Raw genomic sequence first — 12,291 nt, forward strand, 5'->3', positions numbered from 1 at the left:
ACTCTGTGTGAAAAGCTCATTCCATATACACACCACACTCTGTGAAAAGCTCATTCCATATACACACCACCATCTGTGAAAAGCTCATTCCATATACACACCACACTCTGTGTGAAAAGCTCATTCCATATACACACCAAACTCTGTGAAAAGCTCATTCCATATACACACCACACTCTGTGTGAAAAGCTCATTCCATATACACACCACACTCTGTGAAAAGCTCATTCCATTTACACACCACACTCTGTGAAAAGCTCTTTCCATATACACACCACACTCTGTGTGAAAAGCTCATTCCATATACACACCACACTCTGTGTGAAAAGCTCATTCCATATACACACCACACTCTGTGTGAAAAGCTCATTCCATATACACACCACACTCTGTGTGAAAAGCTCATTCCATATACACACCACACTCTGTGAAAAGCTCATTCCATATACACACCACACTCTGTGTGAAAAGCTCATTCCATATACGCACCACACTCTGTGTGAAAAGCTCATTCCATATACACACCACACTCTGTGAAAAGCTCATTCCATATACACACCACACTCTGTGTGAAAAGCTCATTCCATATACACACCACACTCTGTGAAAAGCTCATTCCATATACACACCATACTCTGTGTGAAAAGCTCATTCCATATACACACCACACACTGTGAACAGCTCATTCCATATACACACCACACTCTGTGAAAAGCTCATTCCATATACACACCACACTCTGTTTGAAAAGCTCATTCCATATACAGACCACACTCTGTGTGAAAAGCTCATTCCATATACACACCACACTCTGTGAAAAGCTCATTCCATATACACACCACACTCTGTGTGAAAAGCTCATTCCATATACACACCACACACTGTGAACAGCTCATTCCTTATACACACCACACTCTGTAAAAAGCTCATTCCATATACACACCACACTCTGTGTGAAAAGCTCATTCCATATACACACCACACTGTGTGAAAAGCTCATTCCATATACACACCACACTCTGTGTGAAAAGCTCATTCCATATACACACCACACACTGTGTGAAAAGCTCATTCCCTATACACACCACACACTGTGTGAAAAGCTCATTCCATATACACACCACACTCTGTGAAAAGCTCATTCCATATACACACCACACTCTGTGTGAAAAGCTCATTCGATATACACACCACACTCTGTGTGAAAAGCTCATTCCATATACACACCACACACTTTGTGAAAAGCTCATTCCATATACACACCACACTCTGTGTGAAAAGCTCATTCCATATACACACCACACTCTGTGTGAAAAGGTCATTCCATATACACACCACACTCTGTGTGAAAAGCTCATTCCATATACACACCACACTCTGTGAAAAGCTCATTCCATATACACACCAAACTCTGTGAAAAGCTCATTCCATATACACACCACACTCTGTGTGAAAAGCTCATTCCATATACACACCACACACTTTGTGAAAAGCTCATTCCATATACACACCACACTCTGTGTGAAAAGCTCATTCCATATACACACCACACTCTGTGTGAAAAGCTCATTCCATATACACACCACACACTTTGTGAAAAGCTCATTCCATATACACACCACACTCTGTGTGAAAAGCTCATTCCATATACACACCACACTCTGTGTGAAAAGCTCATTCCATATACACACCACACACTTTGTGAAAAGCTCATTCCATATACACACCACACACTGTGTGAAAAGCTCATTCCATATACACACCACACTCTGTGTGAAAAGCTCATTCCATATACACACCACACACTTTGTGAAAAGCTCATTCCATATACACACCACACTCTGTGTGAAAAGCTCATTTCATATACACACCACACTCTGTGTGAAAAGCTCATTCCATATACACACCACACACTGTGTGAAAAGCTCATTCCATATACACACCACACTCTGTGTGAAAAGCTCATTCCATATACACACCACACACTGTGTGAAAAGCTCATTCCATATACACACCACACTCTGTGAAAAGCTCATTCGATATACACACCACACTCTGTGTGAAAAGGTCATTCCATATACACACCACACTCTATGTGAAAAGCTCATTCCATATACACACCACACTCTATGTGAAAAGCTCATTCCATATACACACCACACTCTATGTGAAAAGCTCATTCCATATACACACCACACTCTATGTGAAAAGCTCATTCCATATACACACCACACTCTATGTGAAAAGCTCATTCCATATACACACCACACTCTGTGTGAAAAGCTCATTCCATATACACACCACACTCTATGTGAAAAGCTCATTCCATATACACACCACACTCTATGTGAAAAGCTCATTCCATATACACACCACACTCTGTGTGAAATGCTCATTCCATATACACACCACACTCTGTGTGAAAAGCTCATTCCATATACACACCACACTCTGTGTGAAAAGCTCATTCCATATACACACCACACTCTGTGAAAAGCTCATTCCATATACACACCACCATCTGTGAAAAGCTCATTCCATATACACACCACACTCTGTGAAAAGCTCATTCCATATACGCACCACACTCTGTGTGAAAAGCTCATTCCATATACACACCCCACTCTGTGAAAAGCTCATTCCATATACACACCACCATCTGTGAAAAGCTCATTCCATATACACACCAAACTCTGTGAAAAGCTCATTCCATATACACACCACCATCTGTGAAAAGCTCATTCCATATACACACCACACACTGTGAAAAGCTCATTCCATATACACACCACCATCTGTGAAAATCTCATTCCATATACACACCACACTCTGTGAAAAGCTCATTCCATATACGCACCACACTCTGTGTGAAAAGCTCATTCCATATACACACCACCATCTGTGAAAAGCTCATTCCATATACACACCACACTCTGTGTGAAAAGCTCATTCCATATACACACCACACTCTGTGAAAAGCTCATTCCATATACACACCACACTCTATGTGAAAAGCTCATTCCATATACACACCACACTCTGTGTGAAAAGCTCATTCCATATACACACCAAACTCTGTGTGAAAAGCTCATTCCATATACACACCACACTCTGTGAAAAGCTCATTCCATATACACACCACCATCTGTGAAAAGCTCATTCCATATACACACCACACTCTGTGAAAAGCTCATTCCATATACGCACCACACTCTGTGTGAAAAGCTCATTCCATATACACACCAAACTCTGTGAAAAGCTCATTCCATATACACACCACACTCTGTGTGAAAAGCTCATTCCATATACACACCACACTCTGTGAAAAGCTCATTCCATTTACACACCACACTCTGTGAAAAGCTCTTTCCATATACACACCACACTCTGTGTGAAAAGCTCATTCCATATACACACCACACTCTGTGTGAAAAGCTCATTCCATATACACACCACACTCTGTGAAAAGCTCATTCCATATACACACCACACTCTGTGTGAAAAGCTCATTCCATATACACACCACACACTGTGAACAGCTCATTCCATATACACACCACACTCTGTGAAAAGCTCATTCCATATACACACCACACTCTGTTTGAAAAGCTCATTCCATATACAGACCACACTCTGTGTGAAAAGCTCATTCCATATACACACCACACTCTGTGAAAAGCTCATTCCATATACACACCACACTCTGTGTGAAAAGCTCATTCCATATACACACCACACACTGTGAACAGCTCATTCCTTATACACACCACACTCTGTAAAAAGCTCATTCCATATACACACCACACTCTGTGTGAAAAGCTCATTCCATATACACACCACACTGTGTGAAAAGCTCATTCCATATACACACCACACTCTGTGTGAAAAGCTCATTCCATATACACACCACACACTGTGTGAAAAGCTCATTCCCTATACACACCACACACTGTGTGAAAAGCTCATTCCATATACACACCACACTCTGTGAAAAGCTCATTCCATATACACACCACACTCTGTGTGAAAAGCTCATTCCATATACACACCACACTCTGTGTGAAAAGCTCATTCCATATACACACCACACACATTGTGAAAAGCTCATTCCATATACACACCACACTCTGTGTGAAAAGCTCATTCCATATACACACCACACTCTGTGTGAAAAGGTCATTCCATATACACACCACACTCTGTGTGAAAAGCTCATTCCATATACACACCACACTCTGTGAAAAGCTCATTCCATATACACACCACAATCTGTGTGAAAAGCTCATTCCATATACACACCACACTCTGTGAAAAGCTCATTCCATATACACACCACACTCTGTGTGAAAAGGTCATTCCATATACACACCACACTCTGTGAAAAGCTCATTCCATATACACACCACACTCTGTGAAAAGCTCATTCCATATACACACCAAACTCTGTGAAAAGCTCATTCCATATACACACCACACTCTGTGTGAAAAGCTCATTCCATATACACACCACACTCTGTGAAAAGCTCATTCCACATACACACCACACTCTGTGAAAAGCTCATTCCATATACACACCACAATCTGTGAAAAGCTCATTCCATATACACACCACACTCTGTGAAAAGCTCATTCCATATACACACCACACTCTGTGAAAAGCTCATTCCATATACACACCACAATCTGTGAAAAGCTCATTCCATATACACACCACACTCTGTGTGAAAAGCTCATTCCATATACACACCACACTCTGTGAAAAGCTCATTCCATATACACACCACAATCTGTGAAAAGCTCATTCCATATACACACCACACTCTGTGAAAAGCTCATTCCATATACACACCACACTCTGTGAAAAGCTCATTCCATATACACACCACACTCTGTGAAAAGCTCATTCCATATACACACCACAATCTGTGAAAAGCTCATTCCATATGCACACCACACACTGTGAAAAGCTCATTCCATATACACACCACACTCTGTGAAAAGCTCATTCCATATACACACCACACTCTGTGTGAAAAGCTCATTCCATATACACACCATACTCTATGTGAAAAGCTCATTCCATATACACACCACACTCTGTGAAAAGCTCATTCCATATACACACCACACTCTATGTGAAAAGCTCATTCCATATACACACCACACTGTGTGAAAAGCTCATTCCATATACACACCACACTCTGTGAAAAGCTCATTCCATATACACACCACACTCTATGTGAAAAGCTCATTCCATATACACACCACACTCTGTGAAAAGCTCATTCCATATACACACCACAATCTGTGAATAGCTCATTCCATATACACACCACTCTCTGTGAAAAGCTCATTCCATATACACACCACAATCTGTGAAAAGCTCATTCCATATACACACCACACTCTGTGTGAAAAGCTCATTCCATATACACACCACACTCTGTGTGAAAAGCTCATTCCATTTACACACCACACTCTGTGAAAAGCTCTTTCCATATACACACCACACTCTGTGTGAAAAGCTCATTCCATATACACACCACAATCTGTGAAAAGCTCATTCCATATACACACCACAATCTGTGAAAAGCTCATTCCATATACACACCACAATCTGTGAAAAGCTCATTCCATATACACACCACACTCTGTGTGAAAAGCTCATTCCATATACACACCACACTCTGTGAAAAGCTCATTCCATATACACACCACCATCTGTGAAAAGCTCATTCCATATACACACCACCATCTGTGAAAAGCTCATTCCATATACACACCACACTCTGTGAAAAGCTCATTCCATATACGCACCACACTCTGTGTGAAAAGCTCATTCCATATACACACCACCATCTGTGAAAAGCTCATTCCATATACACACCACACTCTGTGTGAAAAGCTCATTCCATATACACACCACACTCTGTGAAAAGCTCATTCCATATACACACCACACTCTATGTGAAAAGCTCATTCCATATACACACCACACTCTGTGTGAAAAGCTCATTCCATATACACACCAAACTCTGTGTGAAAAGCTCATTCCATATACACACCACACTCTGTGAAAAGCTCATTCCATATACACACCACCATCTGTGAAAAGCTCATTCCATATACACACCACACTCTGTGTGAAAAGCTCATTCCATATACACACCAAACTCTGTGAAAAGCTCATTCCATATACACACCACACTCTGTGTGAAAAGCTCATTCCATATACACACCACACTCTGTGAAAAGCTCATTCCATTTACACACCACACTCTGTGAAAAGCTCTTTCCATATACACACCACACTCTGTGTGAAAAGCTCATTCCATATACACACCACACTCTGTGTGAAAAGCTCATTCCATATACACACCACACTCTGTGTGAAAAGCTCATTCCATATACACACCACACTCTGTGTGAAAAGCTCATTCCATATACACACCACACTCTGTGAAAAGCTCATTCCATATACACACCACACTCTGTGTGAAAAGCTCATTCCATATACGCACCACACTCTGTGTGAAAAGCTCATTCCATATACACACCACACTCTGTGAAAAGCTCATTCCATATACACACCACACTCTGTGTGAAAAGCTCATTCCATATACACACCACACTCTGTGAAAAGCTCATTCCATATACACACCATACTCTGTGTGAAAAGCTCATTCCATATACACACCACACACTGTGAACAGCTCATTCCATATACACACCACACTCTGTGAAAAGCTCATTCCATATACACACCACACTCTGTTTGAAAAGCTCATTCCATATACAGACCACACTCTGTGTGAAAAGCTCATTCCATATACACACCACACTCTGTGAAAAGCTCATTCCATATACACACCACACTCTGTGTGAAAAGCTCATTCCATATACACACCACACACTGTGAACAGCTCATTCCTTATACACACCACACTCTGTAAAAAGCTCATTCCATATACACACCACACTCTGTGTGAAAAGCTCATTCCATATACACACCACACTGTGTGAAAAGCTCATTCCATATACACACCACACTCTGTGTGAAAAGCTCATTCCATATACACACCACACACTGTGTGAAAAGCTCATTCCCTATACACACCACACACTGTGTGAAAAGCTCATTCCATATACACACCACACTCTGTGAAAAGCTCATTCCATATACACACCACACTCTGTGTGAAAAGCTCATTCGATATACACACCACACTCTGTGTGAAAAGCTCATTCCATATACACACCACACACTTTGTGAAAAGCTCATTCCATATACACACCACACTCTGTGTGAAAAGCTCATTCCATATACACACCACACTCTGTGTGAAAAGGTCATTCCATATACACACCACACTCTGTGTGAAAAGCTCATTCCATATACACACCACACTCTGTGAAAAGCTCATTCCATATACACACCAAACTCTGTGAAAAGCTCATTCCATATACACACCACACTCTGTGTGAAAAGCTCATTCCATATACACACCACACTCTGTGAAAAGCTCATTCCATATACACACCACACTCTGTGAAAAGCTCATTCCATATACACACCACAATCTGTGAAAAGCTCATTCCATATACACACCACACTCTGTGAAAAGCTCATTCCATATACACACCACACTCTGTGAAAAGCTCATTCCATATACACACCACAATCTGTGAAAAGCTCATTCCATATACACACCACACTCTGTGTGAAAAGCTCATTCCATATACACACCACACTGTGTGAAAAGCTCATTCCATATACACACCACACACTGTGAAAAGCTCATTCCATATACACACCACACTGTGTGAAAAGCTCATTCCATATACACACCACACTCTGTGTGAAAAGCTCATTCCATATACACACCACACACTGTGTGAAAAGCTCATTCCCTATACACACCACACACTGTGTGAAAAGCTCATTCCATATACACACCACACTCTGTGAAAAGCTCATTCCATATACACACCACACTCTGTGTGAAAAGCTCATTCGATATACACACCACACTCTGTGTGAAAAGCTCATTCCATATACACACCACACACTTTGTGAAAAGCTCATTCCATATACACACCACACTCTGTGTGAAAAGCTCATTCCATATACACACCACACTCTGTGTGAAAAGCTCATTCCATATACACACCAAACTCTGTGAAAAGCTCATTCCATATACACACCACACTCTGTGTGAAAAGCTCATTCCATATACACACCACACTCTGTGAAAAGCTCATTCCATATACACACCACACTCTGTGAAAAGCTCATTCCATATACACACCACAATCTGTGAAAAGCTCATTCCATATACACACCACACTCTGTGAAAAGCTCATTCCATATACACACCACACTCTGTGAAAAGCTCATTCCATATACACACCACAATCTGTGAAAAGCTCATTCCATATACACACCACACTCTGTGTGAAAAGCTCATTCCATATACACACCACACTGTGTGAAAAGCTCATTCCATATACACACCACACTCTGTGAAAAGCTCATTCCATATACACACCACACTCTGTGAAAAGCTCATTCCATATACACACCACACTCTGTGAAAAGCTCATTCCATATACACACCACAATCTGTGAAAAGCTCATTCCATATACACACCACACACTGTGAAAAGCTCATTCCATATACACACCACACTCTGTGAAAAGCTCATTCCATATACACACCACACTCTGTGAAAAGCTCATTCCATATACACACCACAATCTGTGAAAAGCTCATTCCATATACACACCACACTCTGTGTGAAAAGCTCATTCCATATACACACCACACTGTGTGAAAAGCTCATTCCATATACACACCACACTCTATGTGAAAAGCTCATTCCATATACACACCACACTGTGTGAAAAGCTCATTCCATATACACACCACACTCTGTGTGAAAAGCTCATTCCATATACACACCACACTGTGTGAAAAGCTCATTCCATATACACACCACACTCTATGTGAAAAGCTCATTCCATATACACACCACACTGTGTGAAAAGCTCATTCCATATACACACCACACTCTGTGAAAAGCTCATTCCATATACACACCACACTCTATGTGAAAAGCTCATTCCATATACACACCACACTGTGTGAAAAGCTCATTCCATATACACACCACACTCTGTGAAAAGCTCATTCCATATACACACCACACTCTATGTGAAAAGCTCATTCCATATACACACCACACTCTGTGAAAAGCTCATTCCATATACACACCACAATCTGTGAATAGCTCATTCCATATACACACCACTCTCTGTGAAAAGCTCATTCCATATACACACCACAATCTGTGAAAAGCTCATTCCATATACACACCACACTCTGTGTGAAAAGCTCATTCCATATACACACCACACTCTGTGAAAAGCTCATTCCATATACACACCACACTCTGTGTGAAAAGCTCATTCCATATACACACCACACTCTGTGTGAAAAGCTCATTCCATATACACACCACACACTGTGTGAAAAGCTCATTCCATATACACACCACACTCTGTGAAAAGCTTATTCCATATACACACCGCACTCTGTGAAAAGCTCATTCCATATACTCACCACACTCTGTGTGAAAAGCTCATTCCATATACACACCAAACTCTGTGAAAAGCTCATTCCATATACACACCACACTCTGTGTGAAAAGCTCATTCCATATACACACCACACTCTGTGTGAAAAGCTCATTCCATTTACACACCACACTCTGTGAAAAGCTCTTTCCATATACACACCACACTCTGTGTGAAAAGCTCATTCCATATACACACTACACTCTGTGTGAAAAGCTCATTCCATATACACACCACACTCTGTGTGAAAAGCTCATTCCATATACACACCACACACTGTGAACAGCTCATTCCATATACACACCACACTCTGTGTGAAAAGCTCATTTCATATACACACCACACTCTGTGTGAAAAGCTCATTCCATATACACACCACACTCTGTGAAAAGCTCATTCCATATACACACCACACTCTGTGTGAAAAGCTCATTCCATATACACACCACACACTGTGAACAGCTCATTCCATATACACACCACACTCTGTGAAAAGCTCATTCCATATACACACCACACTCTGTGTGAAAAGCTCATTCCATATACACACCACACTCTGTGTGAAAAGCTCATTCCATATACACACCACACTCTGTGTGAAAAGCTCATTCCATATACACACCACACACTGTGAACAGCTCATTCCATATACACACCACACTCTGTGTGAAAAGCTCATTCCATATACACACCACACTCTGTGTGAAAAGCTCATTCCATATACACACCACACACTGTGAACAGCTCATTCCATATACACACCACACTCTGTGAACAGCTCATTCCTTATACACACCACACTCTGTGTGAACAGCTCATTCCATATACACACCACACACTGTGTGAAAAGCTCATTCCATATACACACCACACTCTGTGAAAAGCTCATTCCATATACACACCACACTCTGTGAAAAGCTCATTCCATATACACACCACACTCTGTGTGAAAAGCTCATTCCATATACACACCACAATCTGTGAAAAGATTGCCCTTCTGGCCCACTTTAAATCTATCCCCTCTCCCCTTAAATCCCCCTACCCAGGGAAAAAGATTGCCACCATTCACTTTATCTATGTCTCTTGTGACTGTATAAACCCCTGTTTGATCATAACTCAGCCTCCTAAGCTTCAGGGTAGGTAGCATGGTGAGGCACAAGAGACTCTGCCGATGCTGGAAATCTTGAGCAACACACCCAAAAAGATGAAGGAACTCAACAGGCCGAGCAGCATCAATGGAGCGAAATGAACAGACAACATCTTGGGTCAAGACCCTTTATCAGGACTAGAAGGGAAGCGGGTGGAAACCAGAATAAGGTGCTGTGGGAAGGTGGAGGAACGAAGCTGGGACGTGACAGTTGAGTCCAGGTGAGGGGGAAGGTGGGTTAGTGGGGGACAAAGGGTGAAAGGGGATCATGTGAGAAGCTGGTGGGTGATAGCTGAAAGAGAGAAAGGGTTGAAGAAGTAGCAATTTGATCAGAGAGGATAGAAACCATGGAATAAAGGGAAAGTGGTGGGGGTCCAGAGGGGGCAGCCCATGAGAGGGGCAACAGACTGAAGGAGAACAAAGCGGTGGAGGAAAAAGAGAGGCATGGTTACTGGAAGTTAGAGAATTGGATATTTATGCCGAAAGGTGGAAGACTACTAAGATGGAATAGGAGGTGTTTCTCCTCCAGCTTGTATCTACCTTCATCATGGCAGGATAGGAGGGCATGGACAGATATATCAGTGTGAGAATGGGACATGGGTGTCAATGTCTCTGAAGATCTATCCTGGGCCCAATATATTACAATTACAAAGAAGGTATGACAGTAGCTTTATTTCATTAAGGGTTTGAGGAGATTTGGTATGTAAGCAAAGATACTAGCAGCAAATACCATGAGATTTGCCAATGATATTAAACCTGATTCTGAAGTGGAACTGAAATTGTTGCCCTTTGGAGATCCTGGCTGTGGCAGTGGACAAAGCAAAGGTATTTGACGAAATGGTCCCCAGCAATGGTGTGGAATACAATTCAACATCAGCCTGTTACCCAGTTCTGGACACAATCATGAATAAAGTAAGCTGTTAGATTGAGAGCACCAGACAAGATGCTGGAGTGTCTCAGCAGGTCAGGCACAATCTGTGGAGGGAAGAGTCCAATCAATATTGCAGATCAAGACCCTTCATCTGGATGCAGATGAAATGACTTGATTCAAAATGTCAACTGTCCATTTCTCTCTGCGGATGCTGCCCGACTCACTTTGTTTCTCCAGCATCTTCTGTGTTGCTCCAGATTTCAGCACTGCTGTCTCTTGAGGGTCTGGTGTTTGTTCTGCCGCACTCTGTGTACAGTGTGTACCATTCCTGTGACATTTCCCTTGATGGCAACTTCTACAGCACCACCACTGAGATTGGAGAAAGTGAATAGGAAAAATTGGAATTCCAGTATGAATGCGCAGGAAATGCGGTGACACTCAACTTGTCCCCATTTAGGTCCAAAACACAGCTTTGCAATAATACCCAGAGTACCTTGCTTCATTAAGTTGTGTTGGTTGGGTGTAAAGTATTGGGCTGAATCCAAGGAGAATTATTTGAAGTGTACCTGAAAAAATACCATTTAATAAAATGGCAATGCAGTGTGCTTTACTTCCAGCTCCTTTACGGGAAGCTTA

At 41.6% G+C, this 12,291-nt stretch overlaps 1 protein-coding gene across 1 annotated transcript in view; it reads left to right on the top strand.

The window, feature by feature from the left end:
* stpg2 (sperm-tail PG-rich repeat containing 2) overlaps positions 1–12,291 on the top strand; it is a 533,079-nt gene that overhangs the window by 75,026 nt on the left and 445,762 nt on the right. The gene's annotated exons all lie outside the window — the stretch shown is intronic.

Source organism: Hemitrygon akajei, chromosome 4, assembly GCF_048418815.1.
Source record: "Hemitrygon akajei chromosome 4, sHemAka1.3, whole genome shotgun sequence".
Lineage (NCBI taxonomy): Eukaryota > Metazoa > Chordata > Chondrichthyes > Myliobatiformes > Dasyatidae > Hemitrygon > Hemitrygon akajei.